Below are 27,219 nucleotides of genomic sequence, written 5' to 3'. Positions count from 1 at the left end.
GAATATTTTAAACTGGAAATGCTTGGACACTGCCCTTATACCTGCTGAATAAATCTTCGGCAGAGTTTCTGACCTGTTTTTTTTGCAAGTTTTACAGATGATTTTGATAGCTTCTAGGTTAGAGACTGATTGGTCACTACATTTAACCAATACCTACTGAGCAAATCCTGTAGGCTAAGTATAAAAGAGATGCCAAAAACTGGGTGAGGGGTAATTGTGATATAGAGTTAGACATGAGTCTTCCCTTCAAGGAACAAAGTTCTGGGGCAGCTTTCTCTGGGCCAAGGTGAACCATGAGAACCCCCTTGACCTGGACTCTATTGTGACTTATCTCCAGCAGAAGCTCTGAGGTTCACACTCTTCCACTAGAACTAGGCAGGAGTCATCCAATGTGATTAAGCTGAAGGGCAGTGTCCAGAAACAATGTGTTATTAGGTCCGTGTTATTTCAATGGGAATACTATATGTTCCCTGCCAGCATTTGTGGCAGGACTGCACTGCCAAAACATGTAAGCTAGGAACATGAAGGAACATTTAATATATTAAAAAGTCAGGATTGTCCTTATGTTTGATGAACCTTCCAAGGTTTATCAGAAAGACAAAATGGATGCAGAAGTGTGTGGAAAAATTAAGACACAACGTATTCTAAGTAGAGGCTCTGTTTTCCAAGCCCTTAGGAGTAGATCATTTTTGGATCCAGAAGGGGAAACAGGCAAAGGTTGAATATGCTATGATTATCACTTCCTTGCCCTTCTGGAATATTTCCTTTTTGGAAACTTTCAGCATCTTCCACTGAGCTAATGTTTTAAACAGTTCTGTGGAAGAAATGAAAGGCCCTTGTCCCAGTTCTGTGGTTTGGTTATAAATCACAAAACCAAAACCTGCCCAGCTACCTCTCATTTATTTTGGCAAGCGTTGGGGAGAGGGAAGATTGAACAAGGGAAGAGTTGTCTGTCTTCCCAGTATTTTTGTCATATAAACTTTTATTTACTGTTGTATAATCCTGTTCCCTACACTGCCAAAATTGTTGAAATCAGGAAGGGAGATGACTGTTTTACATATCAAAGTGGACAGAAGTCATTCTAAGTTATGCTGCATTTCTGTCCACCACTGCCACCTTTTGTGTCATACAGTTCTATTAATATTGCTAGATGGGTGTAAGGGGAGATTCCATACAGATATACTGGCCTCAACTGCAAAGCAGTATTTTCCCTAATAAAGTTGATAATGGTGCTCATAGTTTTTTTTTTGCAAACAGATTTGATTTATTTTTTGCAAATTAACAATTTTTATTTCTTTTTTTAAAAATTTAAAATATTACAAATGTCCCTTTATCTCCCCAATGACCCATTCCACCCCATCCCACCCCCTCCCCCGTCCCCTCCCCACCGTTGTCCGGGTCCTTGGGTTGTGCATATATGCATATAAATTCTTTGGTTAATCTCGTTCCACCCTCCACCACCCCCTTCCCTCTTTCCTCTGAAATATGATCGTCTGTTGCATGCGTCAGGGTCTCTGGATCTATTTAGTTCATCAGGTTCTTTTGTTCATTAGCTTCATCTTAAAGACGACCCTTCAACATTTCCTGTAGTGCTGGTTTGATGGTGATGAACTTGTTTAGCTTTTCCTTATCTGTGAAGCTCTTTATTTGACCTTGAATTCTAAATGGTAGCTTTGCTGGGTAGAGCAATCTTGGTTGTAGTTCCATGTTTTTCATCACTTTAAATATTTCTTGCCACTCCCTTCTGGCCTGCAAAGTTTCTGTTGAGAAATCAGCTGAACGATCATATGGGTGCTCCCTTGTAGGTAACTAACTGCTTTCTCTTGCTGCCTTTAAGATTCTCTCTTTGTCTTTAACCTTTGGCATTTTAATTATAGTGTGTCTTGCTGTGGGCCTCTTTGGGTTCCTCTTTTTTGGGACCTTCTGTAAGTCGATTTCTTTCCCCAGGTAGGGGAAGTTTTCTGTAATTATTTTTTCAAATAGGTTTTCAATTCCTTGGTCTCTTTCTTCCCCTTTTGGCACCCCAATAATACGAATGTGGGGCCTCTTGAAGTTGTCCCAGAGGCTCCTTATACTATTTTCATATTTCTGTATTTTTTTTTCTTTTTGCTCTTCTGGTTGGGTGTTTTTTGTTTCCTCATGTTCCAAATTGCCGATTTGATTCTCAGCATCCTCTACTCTACTGTTGATTCCATGTAAATTATCCTTCATTGCAGTCCCTGTAGCCTTCATTTCAAATTGGTACTTTATTATGTTATCGATTTTCTCAGTTATTTCCCTAATAATCTGCTTAAACTTCCTTATAAACAAAATTCTGAACTTTGTATCTGTTAGCTTGCTTGGGTCTATTTCACTTATTTCCTTTTCTGGAGATTTCTTCTGTTCTTTCCTTTGTGACATGTTTCTTTGCCTCCACATTTTGGCTGCTTCCAGGTGTTTGTTTCTATGTATTAAGTAGAGCTGCTATGTCTCCTGGAATTTGTAGAGTGGCTTTGTGTAGTAGGTGTCCTGTAGGGTGTAGTGGCTTAGCCTCCCCAGTCCCCTGAGCTGGGCCTTCTAGGTGCTCCCCTGTGTGGGCTGTGTGTACTGTCCTGTTGTAGTTGAGCCTTGGTTGCTGTTTGGGTTCCTGGGAGGAATTGACCCTCAGGCCAATCAGCTGTGAGGACCAGCTGCAACTACAGCCAAAGAGCTGCTGTGCTGGAGACACCCCTATGGATCAGGATTTACTTCAGTGGAGTTTTGGTGTTCACCAGGTGCTCCCCTTGAGTGTCACTCGTGGATGTGGTAGGGTTGTAATCCAGCGTGGTCCAGTCTGACCCCCAGATGCACTGTCTCTGGGGCCTCCGGGGAGGTGCAAAGTCAGACTCTGCCAGTGCCTTGCCCAGCATGAGCTACACAGCAAACCGTAGTTGGCTGCTACTTATGCTGGGCTTGTTGTTGTCCAGGAGAGGCCAAGCTATGAGCCAATGCAGGCTGCCACTGGTGCCAAGCCTGGGGCCACTTATCAAGCCGTATGGGGCCCGCTGCTGCTTATTTGAGAGATTTTAGCAAAGTCCTAAGCATGAGGCTCGAGAGGCCACTTGCATAGAAGAGCCCCAGGAAATGGCCTGGATGAGCTGCAGATGGGGAGGGCTGGGGCCTCCAGGAATCATGGGGTGGGGCCAAAGTTTCGAGTCAGGTGCTGGAAATTTAAATAGGGTGCCTGCCTGCAGGCTGTGTGCGGGAAGGACTCGCCAAAGGAGCAATCGCCTCTGCCAGCTCTTCTCCCTGGGAGAAAGCTGCCCCTTGAGCTCTCGCCCCGATTTCAAGCAGGTTAGTTCCTCCCCAAGTGTCCCAGGTTCCCTTCAAGCTGCTGCCCGGCGCTAGGGCTCAGAGGGAGCACATCTGAGTGAGTCTGAGTGAGTCCATGCACGGCCCTTTAAGAGAAATGCCTGGGGCTCCTGCAGTCTCCGTGACCCTCAGCCACAGTCCCCGCTGGTTTCACAGCCCGGAGTTGTGGGGACTTCTCTTCCTGGCCCTGGAGCCCTGGGCTGGGACCCCTCGCTCCTGCGGGAAACCTCCACCGCCGAGATGTCCCTCCCGGGTTTAAACTGCGGCACCGGGTGTGGTCCCACAGCTGCGTTTCCGATTCAGCTCCAGTCTGCCCGAGTCTCTGCTCTTCCTACTGGTCTCGGTGCTACAGTTCCCTGGTTGTAGGGCTTCTGTGCAGCCACATTTCAGGAGGCTGAGTGATGGTGGTTCTGTATTTTAATTGTAATTTTGATGTGGTTGTGGGAGGCGGCGGGTACAGCTGTTACCTACTCCACCATCTTATTTCTCCGAGCATTTTCTCATATGTCTCTTGGCCATCTGTATGTCCTCTTTAGAGAAGTGTCTATTCAGGTCCTTTGGCCATTTCTTAATTGGGTTGTTTGTCTTCCTCTTGCTGAGTAGTATGAGTTCTTTGAACACTTTGGAAATTAGCCCCTTATCAGATACATCCTTGGCAAATATATTTTCCCAGACCATGGGGTTCCTTTGTATTTTGAAGCAGTTTTCCTTTGCTGTGCAGAAGCTTTTTAGTTTGATGTAGTCCCATATGTTTATTCTTTCTTTTGTTTCTCTTGCCCTAGGAGATGTATCAGTGAAAATCCTACTACGTGGGATGTCTGTGACTTTACTGCCTATGTTTTCTTCCAGGATTTTTATGGTTTCATGACTTACATTTAAGTCTTTTATCCATTTTGAGTTTATTTTTGTGTATGGTGAAAGTTGGTGGTCTAGTTTCATTTTTTTGCATGTATCTGTCCAATTTTCGCAGCACCACTTGTGGAAGAGACTGTCTTTACTCCATTGGATGCTCTTGCCTCCTTGGTCAAATATTAACTGACCATAATGGTGTGGGTCTATTTCTGGGGACTCTGTTCTGTGCCATTGATCTATATGTCTGTTGTACCAATACCAGGCCATTTTGATTACAATGGCTTTGTAGTACAGTTTGATGTCTGGCAACGTGATCCCTCCCACTCTGTTCTTTTTTCTCAAGATGGCTGCAGCTATTCGGGGTCTTTTTTGGTTCCATAAATTTTCGAAATGTTTGTTCTAGATCTGTGAAATATGCTGTTGGTGTTTTAATAGGAATTGCATTGAAATTACAAATTGCTTTGGGTAATATGGACATTTTAATGATGTTAATTCTTCCAATCCATGAGCATGGTATATTCTTCCACTTGTTTAAATCTTCCTCTATTTCTTTTTTCAGTGTCCTGTAGTTTTCCGAGTACAGGTCCTTTACATCCTTGGCTAAGTTTATACCTAGGTGTCTTATTTTTTAGTTGCAATGGTAAATGGTATTGTTTTTTAGTTTCTCTCTCTGAAAGTTCATTGTTGATGTATAAGAATGCCATTGATTTCCGGATGTTGATTTTGCATCTAGCTACCTTGCCAAATTCGTTTATCAAATCTAGTAGTACTTTGATGGAGTCTTTAGGGTTTTCTACGTACAGTATCATGCCATCTGCAAGCAATGACAGTTTTACTTCCTCCTTCCCAATTTGGATACCTTTGATGTTTTCTTCCTGTCTGATGGCTGTGGCTAGGACTTCCAGTACTATGTGGAATAAGAGTGGTGCAAGTGGACATCCCTGTCTTGTTGGTACTCATAATTTTGATGTTAAAATTAAGTCATCTTCCACTTAATATTGTTAAGATGACAGTACTCCCGTAAGTGATCTACAGGCTGAGTGTAATCCCTGGCAAAATTCCAATAACCTTTTTTTGCAGAAATAGAAAAATTGATTTTTAAATTCATCTGGAATTACAAGGGACCATAAATAGCCAAAACAATACTGGAAAACAACAAAGTTGGAGGATGAACACTTCTGATTTGAAAACTTACTACAAAGCTACAGTATTCAAGACTTTGTGTTACTGACATAAGACTAGACTTATAGATATGGAATAGAATTGAGAGTCCAGAAATAAACCCATATATTCATGGACAATTTATTTTTTAAATGGATTTTAGAGGGGGGGAGAGAGAAACATCAATGAGACAGAAACATCAACACTGATTGGCTATCTCCTGCACACCCCCTACGGAGAATCGAACCCTCAACCCAGGCATGCGCCCTGACGGAGAATCAAACCGGTGACTTCCTGGTGCATGGGTCATCTTTCAACCACTGAGCCACACTGGCCAGGCATGGATAATTGATTTTTGACAAGAATGCCAAGACCATTTAATGGGGAAAGAATATCTCTTGAACGAATGGTGCCAGGGTGACCTTGGATTTGATAATGGGTTCTAGATATGACACCAGAAGCACAGGAAAGCAACAAAAGAAAATAGATGAATTGGACTTCATCCGAATTTAAAACTTTTGTGCATCAAAGGATACTGTCAAAAAAGGGAAAGACAATCCACAGGATGAGAGAAAATATTTGAAAATCGTATATCTAATAGGGGTATAGTATGCACAGCAATTCAACAATAAAACTCTTACAATTCAACAATAAAAAAGACAAAAACCCAGTTAGAAAATGGGCAAAGTACTTGAAGACATTTCTCCAAAGAAGGTACACAAATGGCTAACAAGCCCTCCAAAAAGTTGCCCAACATCATTGGTCATTAGAGAAGTGCAAATCAAAAGCACGATGAGATACCAGTTCACACCCACTAGGACAGCCATTAAAAAAACAACCCCAAAACAGAAAATGAATGTTGTCAAAGTGTGGAGAAATTGGAACCCTCATACATTGCTAGAGGTTCATAATGGTGTAGCTGCTGTGGAAAACAGTTTGGTGGTTTTTCAACAGGTTAAACATAGAATTACCATATGACCCAGTAATTCTGTTCCTAGTTATTTGCCCAAAAGAATTGAAAAAAAGGAGTTCAAACAAAAACTTGTACTCCTGTTCACAATAGCCTGAAGGAAAAGCATCCCAAATGCCCATCCGTGGATGAATGGATAAACGAAATATGGTACATATGGTGGAAAACATGTTACAATATATGTTTGCTTATTTTTAATGATTATATTAATGCGCCTTTTATTTTTAAAACTTTGCCAGGTACCATTTACTGCCCCACTAAGTATTTCATTGGTTCAGCAGAATGGTATAAGGAAAATTAATGAATATGGCTTTCCTTTCAAAAAGTTCACATTTCATACTTATGTCACATTTATTTAGTTGTGTCATTTATCACATCATTTAGTCACATTCATGTGATTGGGTAACAAACTTTTCAGAGACTGAAAAACTCCATATAGTTAGTAAAAGAACATTTTAGTTTTAAAACTGAACTAGCCCCAAATAAATACTGAATTTTATCTCTAGAAAGAAAAGAACATTTATGAGTTGTGTCCTAGGCACTTTCTTTGGTCTTTTCCATCCGTTATCTGCAATCCTCTGAAAAGCCTGTGAGATAAATATTATTGTACTCGTTTATAAACGAGGAAATTGGCTAAGGGTAAATAATTTGGCATGGTCACAAAGCTAATAAAGCAGATCCGGGACTCGTCTAAATACAAATTGATTGCCTCACCAAATTATACCTCCTTCCCCAAATCCCAGGGAACCTTGGGTTTACATTTGCGGAATTGGTTACTACCACATCTTTTTTTTAACCTTAATAGGAACTTCTAGTCCATTGACCTTTTAGCCTTCTCTTCTCCACATCCTTATGCAGTTTGTGGGCCACCATGCCTGTAATATTCTTACCAGTACTCTACCTTAGCCCTCTATGTTTAGTTTTGTCTATTAAAAAAAGTTAATATGCCTTTTAAAGTCTCTTAATCTACATGCTTCCCCTCAATCCCTCTATTTTCCTCCTAATGTATCTGCTGAAGGACATTAGCAGGTTGATTTGTAGAATTTTCCATAGTTTGGATTTTGTTCATTACCATATTTGTAGTACATTTTGACATGTTCCTCTTTCCTGTATAATTTCTGCAAATTTCAGCTGGATCCAAAGGCTTTATCAAACCAGGATTTAATCCCTTTGGCAAGACTATTAATAGTGGTGTATTTATTTTATCAGGAGGCATATGATGTCTGGTGTTTTTGTTTTTTTTATTATAACTGCAGCCATTGATCCTTGGTGCCTAGATTTATTACTTCATTGGAGATTGCATAACAGTGATATTCTAATTATAATTTTGTTTTCAAATATTAGCTGGAATAAATTTATAAGGCTAGTCTTCCCCTTATCTACTATTAAGCTACTCTGTCGTAAAGTTCACATAGGAAAGGCAGGATAAATCTTTGAGTCTTTCCTTTGTCCAGTTTTCATTTTTTTTTTTTTAATATATCTTTATTGATTTCAGAGAGAGGAAAGGAGAGGGAGAGAGGGAGATAGAAACATCAATGATTTGAGAGTCATTGATCATCTGCAGCCCACAACCCAGCATGTGCCCTGACCAGGAATCGAACCCCAATCGCCTGGATCCTAGGTCGACGCTCAACCGCTGAGCCACACCTGGCCAGGCTGTCCAGTTTTCAAAGTAACAAATTGGTTCTCTATCATGCCCAGAAGATGACCAGTTTTCTTTTAAAAACATCATTATTGGCATGCTCTCCTCTCTGGAGCAGGCCTGCACTGTTCCCTTCCCCTTCTTCCCCCAGGCCCATTACCTTTGTCTTTCTCTCTCCTAAGCTCCAAGGGCCCTTCTTTTGCTTATGTAACTTGTTTCCTGAGCCTATGCAGCCCAGCTGGCTCACTTCTACTACCTCTGTAACTTTCTACATAAACTTTCTCTTGCCCTAGCCTGTTTGGCTCAGTAGGTAGAGTGTGGGCCTGTGAACTGAAGGGTCTCAGGTTCAATTCCGGTCTAAGGGCAAGTACTTCGATTGCAGGCTCATTCCTCGGCCCCCGTTGGGGCATGTACAGGAAGCTACCAATCTATCTCCCCCTTCCACTTTCTCTGAAAATCAATGGAAAAAATATCCTCGGGTGAGGATTACAAATAAATAAATAAAAGTAAGCTTTCTCTTATCAATTCATGGATTTAAATTAAGTGATGGTTTTCAATTCATTGACATTACTATCCTTATTAAAGCTCAAATTATCCCATCTCTGGCCAGTGGTAGCCTCTTTAACTTGGCTCCTGAGTCCTTTTGACACAGTCCTAGTAGTTATTGATCACTTGTCTTATGTCTGGAGTAGGGGAGGCACACTTTTAATCTTTACCCTCTTAGGGTTCTTTTTGTCTGTGCCTGAGAATTAAATTGACATAAGAGCAGATCAGCAGGAGAAAAGCATACACATTTAATACAAATTTTACGTGACACAGGAGCCTTCATAAGGAATGAAGACCCAAAGAAATTACGAAATTTACTTGCTGTTATATCCGGTTGAGCAGAGAGAGGCAATTGTGGAAAGTAACTAAACTGTAGAGGAAGGCTAAAGAAAGATAATTATTTTTAACAAGGTCTGTTTGTATAGCATCCTCTCAGTCTCAGCTTCTCCTTGATGATGAGGATGATTCTTTCCTTCTGGTATTGAGAGGGTATCTCTCATATGAAAATTTCATCTCTTGCTTTAGAGGAAAAGAGATCAGAGTGTTTCTCTTTGCTGTTTTCAAGTGCCTTTAACTCAAGTGTCAATACGCCAAAGCTGCTTATTTTGGGGTGGCATGTTCTGAACTCCTCTGCTGGTATGTCAAAATGTTTTGGACTCATATATATCCTGCACCCAGACTTGAAATCAGGTATTTCTCCAAGAATTGTTGGTTTCTTTTCATGGGAAATGGTCATTGAAAACCACAATGTTGGTGCTAGGAATGCTCATTGGTACCTGATTGCCATTGCTTCCAGGCCTTTTCTGTGATCAGAGCTTATATATATATATATATATATATATATATATATATATATATATATATATATATATATATATATATATATATATATTTAAGATAAAATACCTGTGTGTTCATACTGTTTCTACTTAAGTTCAGGGTTTTTAATTAATGACTTCTATATGACTTATGTATCTCCTTTATTCCATATTAAGAATTCTGATTTTCGAGGACACAAGGGAGGATAGAAAGAAAAGAAAATATTCCAGAATTAATCATTTGTTTTATCCCATATTACACATACAGCAGTCTATATAGAAAATGTTGTCACAACTGGTTATGATTATTGAAAACATTTTAAAAAGTTTTGCATATGCTATTTCCAGTCTCCTCTTTTTTTTTTTTTTTTTTACAATGAACTGTGTCTACATTATTAGATCATGTAGCCATTACATAATATTATATCTTCCTTTTAACCCTCATTTAGTCTTAGTTCTATAAGTAACTATATTTAACTCATCATCAGGTCCTTATGTTGATGTTTTCTAGTTACTCTAGGTCATTCTCTATTATGTTCTTTATTTAGCACTCGTGAGAACAATATTCCTTGAGTTCTTTCTTGCATGTTAGTGACAGTGACATATATATTTGAAGGTTGTTGGTTTTGCTGGATAGAAAATCCTTGGATCGTGCCCCCCCTTGAATATTTTATTTATCTATTTTAAGAACCTATTTATTTATTTATTTATTTTGTTAATCTTCACCCGAATATATTTTTTCCATTGAATTTTAGAGAGAGTGGAAGGGAGGAAGAGAGATGGAGAGAGGGAGAAATTGATGTGAGAGAGACATTCTGCACGTGCCCCAACCAGGGCAGGGGATCAAGCTTGCAACCGAGGTATGTGCCCTTGGCTGGAATCAAACCCAGGACCCTTCAGTCTGTGGGCCAACACTTTAACCACTGAACCACGATGGCATGTGTTATTTTTAAAATATGTTTTACATCTATATTCACTGACTTTGGCCAATAGCATTTTATTTTGTGCTATTTATTGACAGTTGATTAAAGTGTTGTAGTAACTTTATAGAATTATTTGTATGGGTTTTTTTATAATTTCCATACTCTGGATCAGTTTATATAATGTGTGAATAATTTGTTCCTTAAAGGTTTCAGAGAACTTGCTCATTAAAACCATCCCAGTTTGATGCCTCTCAAGGATAGATCTTTTTTGTTTTTCTTAGTTTATTGTTGAAAGTATTACACACATCCCCTCTCTTTTCCCCCATTGATTCCCTCCACCCCGTATCTGCCCCCCTCCCAGGCCTTCACCACACTATTGTCTTTGTCCATGGGTTATGCATATATGTATATAAGTTCTTTGATTAATCTCTCCCCACCCCCCGCCTTCCCACTGAGATTCATCAGTCTGTTCCATGCTTCTGTGTCTCTGGATCTATTTTATTCCTAAGTCTGTTTTGTTTATTAGATTCCACATATGAGTGAGATCATGTAAAACTGAATTAGGAAGAATCAGAAAACCTAAATAGGCTAATAACAATTGATGAAATTGAAACAGCAATAAAAAACCTCCCAGCAAACAAAAGCCCTGGTCTGGACAGCTTCACAGGAGAGCTTTCAAATTCTCTAAGTTGTAGGGTTAGATAGTTTACTAAAATTTTTTCTTGGTTTTTGAGGTAGGCCTGCAGTGCTATGAACTTCCCTCTCAGGACTGCTTTTGCTGTGACCCATAGATTTTGGGTTGTTGTGTGTTCATTTTCATTTGTTTTCAGGAATTCTTTTATTTCTTTCTTGATCTTACTGGTAACCCATTCATTGTTTAATAACATGCTATTTAGCCTCCATGTGTTTGAATGTTTTTGGGTGTTTTTACTGTAGTTGATTTCTTTCCTTTTTTCTGAATAGATTTTATTAGACATGGGATGGGGCTTAGTCCTTGGCTGCTGCCTTCCTCATGGCTGCAAGGACAATCCTCAGCTCCTCTCTTTTCCTCTTGGCACAGATGTGTGTCCCCACCCTTTTCTTGATGAATTTCAGGGCCCTCTTGTCCTTAGCAACCGTGAGCAGCTCCATGGCATGCCGCTCATAGGGGACAAACCCACACACCTCTCAGATCATGTCCTGCACGAACTTGGTGTGCTTGGTGAGGTGCCTGCGGTGGTGGCTGTGCCTCGGCTTGCTCACGTTCTTGGTCACCTTGTTGCCCTCGTTGAGGGCCCATGGCCATGGGGTAGCACAGAGCCATGGCTGCTGGTGCTCAATTGCTGCTTCAGCAGAAGCTGTAGTTGATTTCTAATTTCATGCCATTGTGATCTGAGATGCTTGATATCATTTCAATCTTCTTGAACTTGTAAGAGACTTGTTTTGTGTCCTCACATGTGGTCTTTGAGAATGACCCATGTGCACTTGAGAGAAATGTATATGCTGCAGCTTTGGGGTGAAATATTCTGTAGGTATCAGCTAAATCCATCTGGGCTAGTGTGCCATTTAGAGTCACTGTTTCTGTGTTGACTTTTTGTCTGGAAGATCTATCCAGTTAGGTCAATGGGGTGTTCAAGTCCACGACTATGACTGTACTGCTGTTGATCTCTCCCTTAAAGTCCTTAAGGTTATTATTGATAGGCCCTTATTTATTGCCATTTTAATTCTTTATGCCTATGTTTCTCTCTCTGTTTCTTATTACAGCAGTTCCTTTAACATTTCCTGCAATGCTGGTTTGGTGGCGATAAACTCCTTTAGCCTTTTTTGTCTGGGAAGCTCCTTATTTCACCATCTATTTTGAATGATACCCTTGCTGGATAGAAGAGTCTTGGTTTCAGATCCTTGTTTTGCATTACCTTGAATACTTTATGCCATTCCCTTCTATCCTGTAGAGTTTCTGATGAGAAGTCAGCTGACAACCTTATGGGAGCTCCTTTTTAGGTAACAGATTGCTTTTCTCTTGCTGCCTTTAATATTCTCTCTTTGTCTTGAATTTTTGGCATTTTAATTATGATGTGTCTGGGCGTGAGCCTCTTTGGATTCTTGCTTGAGACTCTCTGTGCCTCCTGAACTTTTGTGACTTTTTCCTTGACCAGGTTAGGGAAGTTTTCTGTCATTATTTCTTCAAACAGGTTCTCTAATCCTTGCTTACTTTCTACCTCCTCTGGCATTCTTATGATGCGAATATTGTTACATTTCCTGTTGTCCCACAACTCCCTTAGACTGTCCTGTTTTTTAATTGTTTTTTCTTTTTGGATCTCTGATTGAGTGATTTTTTTCCCTACCATCTTCTAATTCGCTGATCTGATCCTCAGCTTCCTCTAATCTGCTGGTTATTCCTTCCAATGGATTCTTTATTTCTGCTATGTCATTCTTCATTTCTGACTGGTCATTTTTCATAGTTTCCATATCTTTTTTCATGCTGTTGAGCATCCTTACAATCAGTATTCTGAACTCTATATCTGATAGATTACTTATCTCCATTTCATTTAGCTCTTTTTCTGGATACTTCTCTTGTTCTTTCATTTGGGGCTTGTTTTTTTGTCTCCCCATTTTGGCTGCCTATTTGGGTTTGTTTCTATGTATTAGGTAGGCCTGCTAGGACGCTCACTCTTTTTGGACAGTTTCTGGTGTAGGCCAATGTCAGACACTGTTTGTGACTGGCCTTGAGTACCCTTTTTGGAGTTATCAGTAACTCACGGCTTGAGGTCCCCTCTGTTGGGGCTGGGTGCATTTGGACAGGACCAAAATGCGCACCAAAGTCTGCTTTTCCAAGGCCCAGGTTCAGAAGCAGATCAGGCAAAGACTCCAAGCACTCTTGAGGTCTGCCTCTGCCTGCAGGCTAATTAATCTGATTCTCTTAATGAGCCTCAGGCTGTAGAAACTCCTCTGGGTAGGGCAAGAGGTTTTCCAGCAGAGTGAGGCAATTGCTTCCCACTCAGGCAAAAGCTGCTTGGAAGTTAAATGTCTGCCTGCAGTTTGGGGGAAATGACTTGGCACAGGAATCCAGAGGGGTGCCCTCTGAGCTCTGTCTCCAGAGCCCACAACCCTAGAATCTCCTCACACAGCTCTAGTCCACTCTGCCTTCCCTCTGTGGGAGCCCAAGATGAGTGGCTGCACTTGAAACTTTGTGTGTTAGCTCTTTTAGAGGGTTCCTGCATATCCAGCTGTTTCTCCCTGGCAGACAGAAACCCAGCTTCTTTTCACAGCCAGATGTTATGTGGGCACCTTTCTCAGTTCTGGTGCTCTTGGCTGGGAAGCCCAGCCTGGGGTTTAGGCCCCAGAGTCCTCAGTGGGAATCCCCTACAGCTGAGATATCCCTCCAGACCTTCACCTACTGCCTGTGGGAGCTAAACCAGCCCTCTCTCACCTCTGCATTTCCTACCAGTCTCTATGAAGTCTCCACTTTTCCTCCTTGGTTATGAGGGTGTTCTCCGCTCATCTTCAGTTGCAGTTGATTATTCAGGCTGATTTTTCTATATCTTAGTTTAATTCCAGTTTGGTCCTGAGAGAGTGTCAGTGTAGCTTCAACTCAGTCTGCCACCATCTTTAATCTCTTGAGTAGATCTTTAACTACTTTTTTTCATTTCATATAATGGGTCTGTTTAGCCTTTCCAAATCTTCTTGAGGCATTTAGCATTCACCTCCACCAGCCAATATCGAGCTCCCTCTCTGCATTCCGATCCTCTAACAGTGCTCCCTCATCCTCTATAGTGAAATCTGGTTCTCTTTATGCAGTCTGCTCACAGGAGTCTCATCATTACTTCCCTTTACAGTCACACATTTAACTGCTTTTCCCTTACCCCCAAATCCATTTAGTTTTGACTTTATGTAATATAAATGATTGTTTATTTTTTATTGCTTTTATTTTCCTAACTGTGTATTGTGGAAGAGTAGAACTTGTTTTGTACAGAGCCTAGCATTATCCACAGTTAGTTGTTTTATAAATACCTTGGGGTAATGCTATGGAGTGATGGGAGGGAGGGTGGCAGCAGGGGAGGGAACAGTTACCCACTGACCTCCTGTGCACAATCATCAAGCAGAGCCTCCTGCTGTACCACTCTATGATTGCGATGAGTGGCTGTGTGCCTGGGCTGGCTTGCTATGGGCCCAAGGTAGTTTTGGGCCTCAGTTCTACCCTCAGTCTGTGTAGGTGGTACTTAGGTGTGTGTGTTTTTCTTCTATTATTAAAAACACTGCAATGCCCGGCCGGGTGTGGCTCAGCAGTTGAGCATCGACCTAGGATCCAGGCAATCAGGGTTCAATTCCCAGTCAGGGCACATGCCCGGGTTGCGGGCTTGATCAATGATTCTCTCATCATTGATGTTTCTATCTCTCTCTCTCCCTCTCCTTTCGTCTCTCTGAAATCAATAAAGATATAAAAAAAACCTAAAAAAACAACACAGCAGTGAACATCCTTACATCTGCCTCCTTGCTCACATAGACCAGTAGAATTGTTATTCCTGCATGGATTGTTACCCACTTGTTCAGAGAGCAGAGATGGAGGACTCAGGAGGCTTCTTTGCCTCTAGCCTTACTTCTTGAAAGGAACCTGGTAGTTAATGATATATATTCAGAAGTGGAAGAGTGGATGTGAACACTGTCCTGCTGAGGGGCTGGTTATCTATGACAGCCTAATGACAGCTAACTCAGGGCCTATCAATGCAGTTTACTTGAATTTGGAGAGATTCCAGTGTTCTCAACTCCCCATACCTTCTGATACTCAGAGGTAGAGATCAAGAATCTCCTCTGTCACTCTTCTCTCCAACACCTGGGGAACTGGACTTGCTGAGAAGAAATGTAATGTCTCCCAGTATCCCAGTGTTCTGGAGTGCTGAAATGAATTTTTACCACTGATGTCTTCTGCAAGATTCTCCCAGAGATGTCTGGAGCTGTGATCATAGAATAGAGTCATCTGCCATTGGGGAGTATGGTTAGGTGCCCTCTATAATATTGCACAGCAGGTAGTAGTGGTTGTTTTTGTGACACCAGTTGAGCAAATCATAGTCCCTAGTAAGTGTAATACAGAAGACAGAAAGGAGTAAAGAGTAGATGAGAAGGGAAACAAAGGAGCCCAAAAAAGAGGTGTGATTTAGGAGTAGTTGAGTGCCACCGTCAGTGATGGCTTTGGCTATCCCTTGGTGGTACCTGGGTCACAGGTAGCAATCCCGGATGTGGTATTCTTCATCGGAAACCTCTACTCTCTGCATTTGTTCCATTAAATGGCAATAAGGATAAACATGCCCTTTAACTGAATATACCAAGTGAGAAGTTGTCAGTAGGCTAATTACAGTGCTTGCAGATCAAAGATGGCTCTTTCACCAGAGATGTCACGTTGGTTTGGCTAAAGGTCCCGTTTGTGCTCATAGTCTCAAACTGTCCCTTAGGTACACAGAATAGGGCAAAGGTTAACTGAACAGTCAAAATGTTTTAGTGTATTTTCCAGTAGTTATTTAGTTGTTCATTCATTAAGAACAATTTTTGTAAGAAATGATTTAAATAAAAGGTGTTTTTCTTTGTTTTTAAACCCTGTTTTTAAACTGGGTTGTTTGGGGTTTTGTTGTTGCGTTGTAGAAGTTCTTTATATATTCTAAATGCCTGCCTCTAATCAGATAAGTCATTTTCAAATATTTTCTCTCACTATGTGGGTTGCCTTTTCACTTTCTTGATAGTAGCCTTTGATGTGCAAAAGTTTTTAATTTTGAAGTCCAATTTATATTTTCTTTGTTGGTTATTTTGATATCATATTCCAGAAATCATTTACAAATCCAATGTTGAGCAGCTTTTACCCTGTGTTTGCTTCTAAGAGTTTTATAGTTTAGCTCTTATGTTAAGGTCTGTTGATTTTGAGTTAATTTTTATTAATAGGATGTGGCAGGGGTCTAACTTTATTCTTTTGCATGTGGATATCTAGTTTTCTCAGTACCATTTGTTGAAAAGACTGTATTTTTCTCACTGAATGGCCTTGGCACTATTGTTGAAAATAATTTGACCATATGTACAAGGGTTTATTTCTGGGTTCTTATTTCATTGGTCTATATGTTTGTGCTTTTTTGTTATTTTTTTTACAAAATAGTATGATGTCATTTTTATTTTTTAAAAAGGCTAGTTCACATGTATGTACATATATGTACACACACAAACATGACAAAAAGAAGAGAAGGAGGAAGAAAGAAAAAGAAATAGATACACAGCAACATGTTAATTGTTATCATTCCACAGTTGTGGAATTGGTTGTTATTGTCTGTTTCTTTGTTTTTCAATTTTATGCAATGATTGTATTATTTTTCTAATAAAAATGCTTTTGATAACCTTTTGTATCCTTCATAAAAACCAGATAGTAGAGTTTGGAGGTGTTTTCCAGAGTTTAAATTGTATGATCTAATTAACTCAATTTTTCTTTAATTTTTATTAAAGTATAGTTAGCATACAATATAATATCAGTTTCAGATGTACAGTATAGTGGTTCAGCATTTATATATCTTATGATGTATCGCCACAGTAAGTCTAGTAATCATGTGTCATCACACAAAGTTATCACCCCATTTTTTTACTGTATTTATATGTCTGTCTTTATGCTAGTATCACACTGTTTTGATTATTGTAGCTTTGTGTTACATTTTGAAATCAAGAAGTGTGAGACCTCCAACTTTTTCCTTCTTTTTCAAGATTGTTTTTGATGCTTGGGGTTCCCTTGAGATTTCATAAGAGTTAATGACATTCTGATTCCTTTCTCAGTTCCTTTTGTGTATATTCTCTATATTTTCTTTGTGGTTACCATGAAGATTACAGATAACATCCCAAAGCTTAACAATCTAAATTGTGTTGATATCAACTCAACTTCAATAACCCACAAAAACTCTACTTCTATATAGCTCTGTCTCCCTCCCCACTTTGTTATTTACATCACAAATTACATACTTACACATTATGTATCCACTAACATGGATTTATAATTATTTTTATGCATTTGTCTCTTAAATCTTGTAGGATATAAGAAGTGGAGTTATAAACCAAAATTATAATAATATTGGTGTTTACATTTGTCCATGTATTTACCTTTACCTTTAGCTATGTCTTTATAGTGTTTGTTATGTGCGATTGAGATGGCTCAGACTCCTAGTGACCCTAGGAATGAGTGATGTCCACAATGTCCTCTCCTCAGTAGCCCTGCTCAGCTTCTGTAGACTTATGCCTATGGCTTCTTTTATGGAGTAAATCCATCTCATATTTGTTCTTCCTCTCTTCCTGCTGCCTTCTATCTTCTGTCTTCATATAGCTGCAAGTTATTGTCTGGCGTACTTTCCTTTCAACCTGAAGGACTTCCTTTGGCATTTCTTTCAAGGTAGGTCTAGTGTAACAGACTCCATCAGCTTTTGCTTATTTGGGGATGCCTTATTTTCTTCCTCATTTTTGAAGGACAATTTTGCCAGATAAAGAATTCTAAGTTATCAGGTTTTTTTTTCTTTTCTTTCAGCACTTTAAATCTGTCAACGCAGTGCTCTGGCTTCAAACATTTCTATTGAGAAATCAGCTGATTATCTTACTGAGGATCCCTGGTACATGATTAGTCACTTCTCTCTTGTTGCTTCAAGATTCTCTGTCTTTGTCTTTTGACAATTTGACTACACTGAGTCGTAGTGTGGGTCTCTTTGAGTTTATCCTCCTACTGGTTCATTGAGCATCTTGGATTTGCAGATTCATATCTTTCATATTTGGGAAGATTTCAGCAATTATTTCTTCAAATAACCTCTCTTCTCTTCAAATAATCTCTCTTCTCTATTGTTCTCTCTCTTTTTGTGACTATCAGAAGCTGTACATTGGTCTACTTAATGGTGTCCCACAGATCTCTTAGGCTTTGTTCATTTTTCTTTGTTCCTTTTTCTTTCTGATCCTTAGACTTGATGATTTCAGGTGTCTTCAAGTTATCTGATTTTTTCTTCTGCCTGCTCAAATCTGCTAATGAACCTCTCTAGTGAATTTTCTAATTTGGTTATTGTAGTTTTTAGCGCTAGAGTTCTGTTTGTTTCCTTTTTATAATTTCTCTCTTTGTTGATATTCTCATTTTGTTCATATGTCATTGTCCTGATTTGCTTTCATTCTTTGTCCATGTTTTCCTTTAGGTCTTTGAGCATATTTAAAACAGCTGTTTTAAAGTCTTGTCTTGTAATCAGTCTTTGTCAGTGTTTGTGCTTCCTCAGGAATGCTTTTTGCCAACTTATATTGTTCCTTTGAATAGGTCATGTTTTCTTGTTTCTTTGTATGTCTTTTGTTGTTGAAAATTAGGTATTTGAAAAAACAGCTACCTCTCCATGCCCTTGCAGACTGATGTTTTGCCTGGGAAGTCCTTTACTGATTTGCTCTACTTTCTCTGAGCCTATAAATTAGCTCCAGGTGAAAGGTTAAGGTCTTCTCTGTTCTTTTGATTTGATTTGATTTGATTAGTATTAACATGCTATGTATTTATCCAGCCCGTTACTTTTAATCTATCTGTATCTCTATATTTAAAGTGGGTGTTTTGGAGACATTATATAGTTGGATCTTGTTTTTTGATCCACTCTGAAAGTCTCTCTTTTAAATGGTGTACTTAGACCGTTAACATTTAAAGGGATTATTGATACTATTGGATTAATAGCTACCATATTTGTTACTTTTTCTATCCATTGCCCTTTTTCTTTGTTTTTGCTTTGTCCTCCACTCTTTTTCTGGCTTTAATTGAACATTTTCTATGATTACATTTTTCTACTCCCTTAGCATATCATTTTACTTTTAAAAAATCTTTAAATAAGTGTTTGTCCTTGAATTTACAATATACATTTACTTCATAAGCTGTACATTGGTTTACTTGTGTCCCACAAATATCTTAGGCTCTGTTCACATTTCTTTGTTCCTTTGTGTGTGTGTGTGTGTACTTTTAATCCTCACCTGAAGATATTTTTTCTATTGCTTTTCAGAGAGAGTTGAAGAGAGAGAGAGAAACATCGATGTGAAAGAGACACATCGACCGTTTGCCCCCCGCATGACCAGGGTGGGGGCTGAAGCCTGCAACCAAGTGCCCTTGGCCGGAATCAAACCCAGGACCCTTCAGTCCACAGGCTGACGCTGTAACCACTGAGCCAAACAGGCTAGGGCTTCTTTGTTCCTTTTTCTCTCTGATTTTTATCCAAAATTCATTCCCAAGTCCACTTTCACCTAACACTAAACCACTTTATGGGCGGTGCACGTACCTTATAACAGTCTTCACAGTTCTTCCTTCTCATCCCTTATGACATTATGGCCACTCATTTCACTTTTACAGAAGCTATAGTCACCACATATATTGTTGCCATTTTTGTTTTGTTTGTTTGTTTTGCTTAATCCTTTCACCTTTTTCACCCAGCCCCACATTACCACTATTGTTTTGAACACATTTATTAGGTCAATTAATAATAATAAAAAATTTACCTTCATTTATTCCTTCTCTAACACTTCTTTGTATAGATCTATGCTTCTGACCTGTAATATTTTCCTTTTTTCTGAGGAACTTCTAACATTCTTTGCAAGGCAAGTCTACTGGTGACAAATTCAACAAATTTTGTTGGTCTTAGAAAGCCTTTATATGCCCTGGTCAGTGTGCTCTGTTGGTTGACTGTCATCCCATGCACAAAAAGGTTGCTGGTTCAATTCCTGGTCAGGGCACATGCCCGGGTTGCTGGCTTGACCCCCAGTAGGGGGTATGCAGGAGGCTGCTGATCGATGTTGGTCTTTCACATCGATGTTCTTCTCTCTCCTCTCCCTTCCTCTCTCTTTAAAATCAATAAAAAGATTTTTTTAAAGAAAGTCTTTCTCTTTTTATAATTCTAGATTGGTGGAGGGGTTTTTCTTTCAACACTGTAAATATTTCCTCTAGTCCCTTCTTGCTTGAATGGTTTCTGATGAAAAGTCTAATGTATTTCTTATTCTTGCCCCTTTGGTAAGGTGGTTTTTTTTTTAATCCCTCCTCTGGCTTATTTCAGAATTTTCTGTCTTTGATTTTTTGCAGTTTGAATATGATATACCTTAGTGTAGCCTTTTTAGTATTTATCCTGCTTGGTGTACTATGGCTTCCTGTATCTGTGGTTTGGTGTCTACCATTAATTTTAGAAAAGCCTCAGTTATTATTGATTCAAGTATTTCTTCTGTTCTTTTCTCTCTTCTCCTTCTGATATTCCCGTTATCCATATATTATACCATTCTTAATTGTCCCACAGTTCTTAAATACTCTGTTTCAAGAATATCTTCAGACATTTCTTCAAGCTCATTGATTCTTTCCTTGGCTGTGTCTATAGTCTATGAATTTTTTGATTGCTAGACTATAGTCAAAAGTGTTGTCCAGCCCAGCCAGCGTGGCTCAGTGGTTGAACATCAACTTATGATCCAGGAGACTGAGGTTTGATTCCTGGTCAGGGTGCATGCCCAGGTTTCAGGCTCAGTCCCCAACAGGGGTCCTGCAGGAGGCAGCCGATCAAGACTCTCATCATTGATGTTTCTATCTCTCTTTCTCTCCCTCTCCCTTCCTCCCTCTGAAATCAATAAAGATTTTTTTTAAGTGTTCTTCATTTCTATTACAATTTTTGTTTTGTTGCTAGCATTTCCTTTTGGTTCTTAAAGTTTCATCTCTCTGCCCTGGCTGGGTGGCTCAATTGCTTGGAGTGTTGTCCTGTACACCAAAAGGTTGTGGGTTCAGTTCCCAGTTAGGGCACTTGCCTGGGTTGCAGGCTTGATCCCTGGCAGGGGGTGTGCAGGAGGCAGCCTATCAATGACTCTCATTGATGCTTCTCTCACTCTCCCTTCTTCTCTCTGAAATCAATAAAATACATATTTTTTAAAAAGTTTCAACTCTTTTCTTGTATTACTCATCTGATCTTGCATGTTGTCCACTTTTTGCATTAGAGCCCTTGACATAATTATACTTGCTTTAAGTTCCTGGCTTGATAATTATAACATATCTGCTATCTCTGAGTCTGGCTTGATCTGATGTTTACTCTATATATTCAAAGTCTGTGTTTTTTCTTTTAGTATGCTTTGGAATTTTTTGAGTGCTAGACATGATGCACTGGGTAACAGTAACTGAGGAAAGTAGGCCTTTAGTGTGAGGTTTTACGTTTACCTAGCTAGGAGTTAGGCTATATTTGCTGTACTAAAGCTATAGGTGTCAGAGCTAAAATTTCTTCTGGTGTCCTTGTTTTCATCTCCTCAGTTGTCTTTGGGGTTTCCTAGAGATTTTTTTTTTTTTACAGGGATTTTTTTTAAAAGTGTTTTTATTGACTTTAGAGGAAGGGAGAGGGGGAGAGAGAGAGAAACATCAATGAGAGAGAAATACTGATCAGTTGCCTCCACACACCCCAAACCCAGGGATCAAGCCCACACCTGGGCATGTGCCCTGACTGGGAATCGAACTGGTGATCTTTTGGTGTACAGGAAAACACTCAGCCAACTACCACACTGGCCAGGGCAGTAATAATGTTAATTAAATAAAGTATGGCACAGCCCTAGTATGAAATGTAAAAACAAATAATAAGGGTGACATTCCACTGTCCTCTGGTTTAAAGCAGAACTCTCTTTCTTGTCATTCTTATCGTTATTTATCTGTACATAATGTGCTTTTTTATCCTGGCTGCTTTTTTTTCTTCTTCTTAATCCTCACCCAAGGATATTTTTTCTATTGCTTTTTCAGAGAGAATGGAAGTGGAAGGGGGAGAGAGAGAGAGAAACATCAATGTGAGAGAGACACATCAACTGGTTGCCTCCTCACATGCCCTGACCGGGGCAGGGGATGGAGCCTGCAACCGAGATACGTGTGTGCCCTTGGCTGGAATCGAATCCAGGACCCTTTAGTCTGCAGGTTCACACTCTAACCACTGAGCCAAATCGGCTAGGGCCAATTTGCTTTTAAGATTTCTTTTTTAACACTGGTTTTCAACAACTTGATTATGATGTGCCTTTGTGTTTTCTTGAGGCTTATTCTGCTTGAGTTTTATAAATCCTCTTGGGTCTGTGAATGTATAGTTTCCATCATATTTAGCAGCTTTTTCTTATTGTTGTTTCAGATATTGTTTCTGTCTCTTTCTTGCTTTTCTTTTTCTGGGACTGTAGTTCTTTGCACATTGGGTTCCTTGATAATGTCTGGTACCTTTTCTCTCTCTCTCTGTGTGCTTTGTTTGAATAGTTTCATTTTCTATGTCTTTGAGCTCTGATATTTTCCATTGTTTATCTGGTGTTAATCCAATACTGTGTATTTATTCATTTCAGATGCTGTTTATACCATCTCCAGACGTTCCATTTGGGCCTTTTTATATCTTCCATGATCTCCTCATCAAGCTTATGTTTCCCTCTACCTTCCTAAATATATGAAGCATGTTTATAATATCTGTTTTATTGTCCTTGTCTGCTGGTTCCTTTATCTCTGTCATTTTCAGGTCAGTTCCTATTCATCGATTTTTCTTATGGTCATAGGTCATATTTTCTCTTTTTTGCATGTCTGATATAGTACCTATCAATCCACCCTTTATTGCCTGCTTGTAATACTGGAACATTTCTCCCTTGCTAGCTAGCCTGGTGCTAATCTTTGTCAGTGGAGGGTGCTAGAAGAGAAAAGGCCTCTTTTCCTGTGTGCTTTACTTATTCCTGTTCTGTGATGTGTGGGACACATAGGGGTGCCCACGTGAGTTTCCATGGCACCTTCTCTGGTAGCTTCCTAGCTACAAATTCAGCAGCACTCTCACAGATGCCAGCAGTGAGGTTCTCTATATGTTTGAAGAGGGCAGGCACTGCCAGGCAAGTTCCACAGGAATCCTAGCTGGCCTCCTGGTAGCTTTCTGGTAAGGTCTTCAGCACCTCCACCCTGGTGGCATCCTAGCATTCTCTGCAGACAGCTTCCCAGCTAATTTTGTTGGCATCCTCACAGGTGGTTATTAGCTCCCAGCCTTGGTCTGGAGAGCCCCTTGAGCTTCCATCCAGTGGACTGTGACCATCCATCTCCCAGGTCAGAATCGTTTCCTTGGGTACCTCTCACCGTAGGGGATTTGTAGAGTTCGCTTTTGTTCCCTTTAGTTAATTCCGTATAAATAGTTAATAATTCTTTTTTCCCCCCAAAATTTGTATTGATTTCAGAGAGAGGAAGGGAAGGGGAGAGATAGAAACATCAATGATGAGAGAGAATCGTTGATCAGCTGCCTCCTGCATGTCCCCTACCAGGGGTTGAGCCCCCAACCCGGGCATGTGCCCTGACCAGAAATCGAACTGTGACCTCCAGGTTCTTGGGTCATTGTTCAACCACTGAGTCACACTAGCCAAGCTGTTAATAATCCTTTATATTAAACTTCCATTGTTTAAAATACCATGTGGTGCCCGGCCGGGCATGGCCTAGCGGTTGAGTGTTGACCTAGGATCCAGGCGATCAGGGTTCGATTCCTGGTCAGGGCACATGCCCAGGTTGCAGGCTCGATCAATGACTCTCTCATCATTGATGTTTCTCTCTCTCCTTCTCCTTTCCGCTCTTTGAAATCAATAAAGATATATTAAAAAAAAAAAAATACCATGTGGTTTCTGTGGCCTGGCTGGACCCTAACAGGCCATTTTCTTACATGATACTGGACATTGTGAATTTATGTTGTTGGTTGCTGGGTTTTCAAATAGTGTTAATCTTGGTCTGGCATATAGTTAAGTTCCTTGTCATCAGTTGATCTTTACAGGCTTCCTTCTGAGCTTTGTTAGGATAGGCTTAGAGCTGCCTTTGGTCTACAGCTAATTTAGCCCTGTTAAAAAGAATGATGCTCTTCTGAGGATTCTACCCAATATCCTGTGAATTAGGTCTTTCCACATGGCTTATGGGGACACAAAATATTCCCATCCCTGTATGAGCCCTGGGAATTACTCTGTGTGCTCATTTCCAGGGATTCTTGCCCCAGCATCCTTGCATAGTTTCTTTCACACAGGCACAGACCTGTCCTTAGCTGAAGACTCAAGGAACTCTCTATAGATCCTGGATCTCTGCTGTCTTGCAGCCCCGTCCCCAACACTCTGCCTCATACATTCTAGGTGCCTGGGCCTCCATGACCTCCTAACTCTGTCTTCTTCCAGGAGATGGCTGGATCTGTCTGAGTTTCTCCTCCTTGCACTGTAGCCTGGAAACTACCTTGTCCATAGCTGGTACGGTTTCTCAGTTTCCCTTCTCTTGGGGAATTACTGTTCTACACTGGTGTCCAAGGACTAAGAACCATCACATAACTTCTTGTCCAGTTTTGTCATTGTTCAGGGGCCCCTTGTACTCTAAAATGAGTTCATGAACAAATAACCAAAAAATGGAACAGCCTGTCAGGAGTTTGATGTTTCAAAACAGGTGGTACCTTCTGGCTAAGATGAATGACATTAGTAACACTCTCTTTTTTCTTTTATTAGCCAGTCATGGTAGGAATGGGAACAGCAAGATGGCACAGGCTGTTGTGGCAGCCTGGTGTTGGCCCCCACTGCAAACTCATGTTTTACCAGCTTTGATGGCTATCAAGGTGGACTGAGGCACCTGTGAGGATCAGTGCCCCCTCACAGGAGCCCAGCTGAGAAAAGGAGCAGATCACCCATGAACTGGCATAGGCAGAACCCCCCACCCCTGCCACCATGGCCCACCATGACTCCAGCAGTCTTTGGACGATGGGGAGCCAGATCAACAAGGCCACCTACCTCTAGCCATTCTGGCATTGGCCAGAGGACCAGGTTGGAGAGCACTAGGCTGGACTCATTCCTGGACTCCTGTGGCCATCTCTGCTCTGTCTGAGCCTTAGTCCATGGCTGCATCGGGATTGAAGTGGCTGGTGGTGGCCAGTGCTGCCCTGCTACACCTCCACGCTCGGAGAGGGGCACTGACCTCTGACTGGCAGCTGTGCTTCTATGTGGGCTTCCCAGTGTCTGGAAGGTCAGCCTCACAAGGTGAGTGGAGTGTAGAGGTGGGGTGAGAACCAAAGCTATTCCCCAGAGCCCAAAACCTGCAGTTCCCGAGGAGGCCAAAGTCTGCAGCTGCCTTTCCTGATCTTCTCCTGGGGTCACCTTCTTGTTTCCACACCTGGGACTCTGTGCATCTCAGGCCCCTCCCTGGGACAGTGCCAAGACCTTTGGGTGGAAAATGGAGGCAGGGCCCCGTGTCTGCCCACCGTCAGGGGCCCAGCATAGGCAGCCCCTCTAGGAAGCCCCCTCAGCTAGGGCAGGACAAGTGCAGCATCCTTCACTGACAGCAGGCCTGACAAGCCGACTGTTCTGGAGGGCAGTTTGGGGGAAGGCTGAGGCACTGGGGGAGGATGATTCAGTAGGAGCCTTTCTCCTCACACCCCTGAGCCTCCCACAGGCTCTCACTGCGCATGCCCCCTCCCCCAAGAGAAGAATTTAGCTATAGGAATATTATAGCGCATGGCTTCCCATGGTGGTGCAGGGAGAAGTGCCCTGGGGAGCTTGGGTATTGTAGTGTCCTTCCCACTGGTAGGGTCACATCACCTCTGTCCTGCACTCTGAGGTGCAAGAATACTCAGAGCATGGAAGGTGAACAGAGAGAGAGGAATAGTGGACATGGTGACCAAGGGATATGGAGAAGACAGTAGGATCAGCCTTCCTCAGCTGGCCCATCCAGAAAGGAGTGGGCAGAGTTGGAAAAGATGCCCACCTTTGGGTCTCAGGCCTGAGGCTTTGTGATGAGAGGTGTGGTGGCCACTGTGTTGTGGGGTGACACCATCACACAAGTATCAGCCCCTGAGGCCATTTGCCCACATGACAATCCTACTGTGCTTGGGCACGGGCAATTCCCTTCTCTCCATGGAGATAAGCCCATGCCAGCCTGCTTTCGGGTCTGCTCTCCAGCAATCTTCAGCCTTTCTCCAGGGACCTCCATGACAGAGCAAAGTGGTTTTGAGCTCTGCTTTCTGGCCAGACCTTACCTATTGCTCTAAAGGCTCCTCAGTTCATGGAGAGCCTCCCTCCTCTCCCATTAGGAGCTGTAACTTTGGTGCTCTCTTATCTCCCTTGATTACATGCCTCTATCCCGCCACGATTTGGGACATGAAGGCTAAGGAGACTGGCCCAGTAACAGAACCCTGTCCCTTCACTCATTCATCAGAGAGGACCAAGTCAGTTCCCCTTGTGCGAGATGCTCACACTTAAATGGGACAGCCAGTGCAGCTGAAGAGGGTGCAGCTCTTCTCAGAAACCAGCATTACCCATCTGAAACCATCGTTGCCCATTTACCCAAGGGGGCAGGGTCCCCAGAAAGGAAGCAGCCCTGGTGCTGGCAGTCCACAGGCCCCAAGGCTACTTCTCCAGGAGTGAGGTAATAGACCTAAGCTGAGGACAGATGCTCCAGTTCTCTGAGGAGCTATAGAATGAGTTTCTAACATGTAGAATTGCTATGTCTTGGCACTGTGCCAACTTCATTTTTAGGACTGGGCTGATGACAAATACCATAGGGTTCAGATGAGCATACAAAGGTTTTCAGTCCTGGAGACTCTTGGTTGGACAGAGAAGAATGGGCTGTGTCCCTTCTGGCTTTCTCATTGGCTACATACCTCTGCACGGGACCTTTGTAGCTCAGAGATGTCCACACGGCCTATGCTAGTTAGACCAGCTTGCCTAGTTATCAACCTATATCCTTTCCAACTCCATTTCAGTGCTTCATTCCAAGTAATGAAAAGAGACTGCTTCTGGCCATGAAGTAGCTTGCAGTAGACCACTGCCTGCTGAGGACTCAAAGAACTGGCCATAATTCAGAAGGCATCAGCTTGAAGATCTGCAGAATCGCTCCAGCAGCCACGACTCAGAGGGGAGCTCAAGAAGGTAAGCCCTACTCCCTGCACTGGCTTTTCCCCTCAGGGCTGGGCACAGGTGGCTGCTAAGAGGCCGAGAAGCTAGAGGAGCTCCACACAATTTTGCAGGGCTGGGAAG

The 27,219-nt window shown here is 41.4% G+C and overlaps 1 protein-coding gene and 1 pseudogene across 1 annotated transcript in view; one reads left to right on the top strand and one right to left on the bottom strand.

Moving 5' to 3' along the window:
* Positions 1 to 27,219, top strand: part of DNASE1 (deoxyribonuclease 1) — a 43,207-nt gene that overhangs the window by 1,813 nt on the left and 14,175 nt on the right. Inside the window, exons 2-4 of the mRNA XM_087815685.1 lie at positions 5,507 to 5,681; positions 24,700 to 25,224; positions 26,946 to 27,111. The gene's annotated coding sequence lies outside the window, so the exon portion shown is untranslated. The remainder of the gene's footprint in view (positions 1 to 5,506; positions 5,682 to 24,699; positions 25,225 to 26,945; positions 27,112 to 27,219) is intronic.
* On the bottom strand, positions 11,230 to 11,545 carry LOC107535784 (large ribosomal subunit protein eL36 pseudogene; annotated as a pseudogene).

The sequence above is a fragment of the Miniopterus natalensis genome, chromosome 3, assembly GCF_054644295.1.
Source record: "Miniopterus natalensis isolate mMinNat1 chromosome 3, mMinNat1.hap1, whole genome shotgun sequence".
Lineage (NCBI taxonomy): Eukaryota > Metazoa > Chordata > Mammalia > Chiroptera > Miniopteridae > Miniopterus > Miniopterus natalensis.
This window is presented reverse-complemented; position numbering and strand designations above follow the sequence as displayed.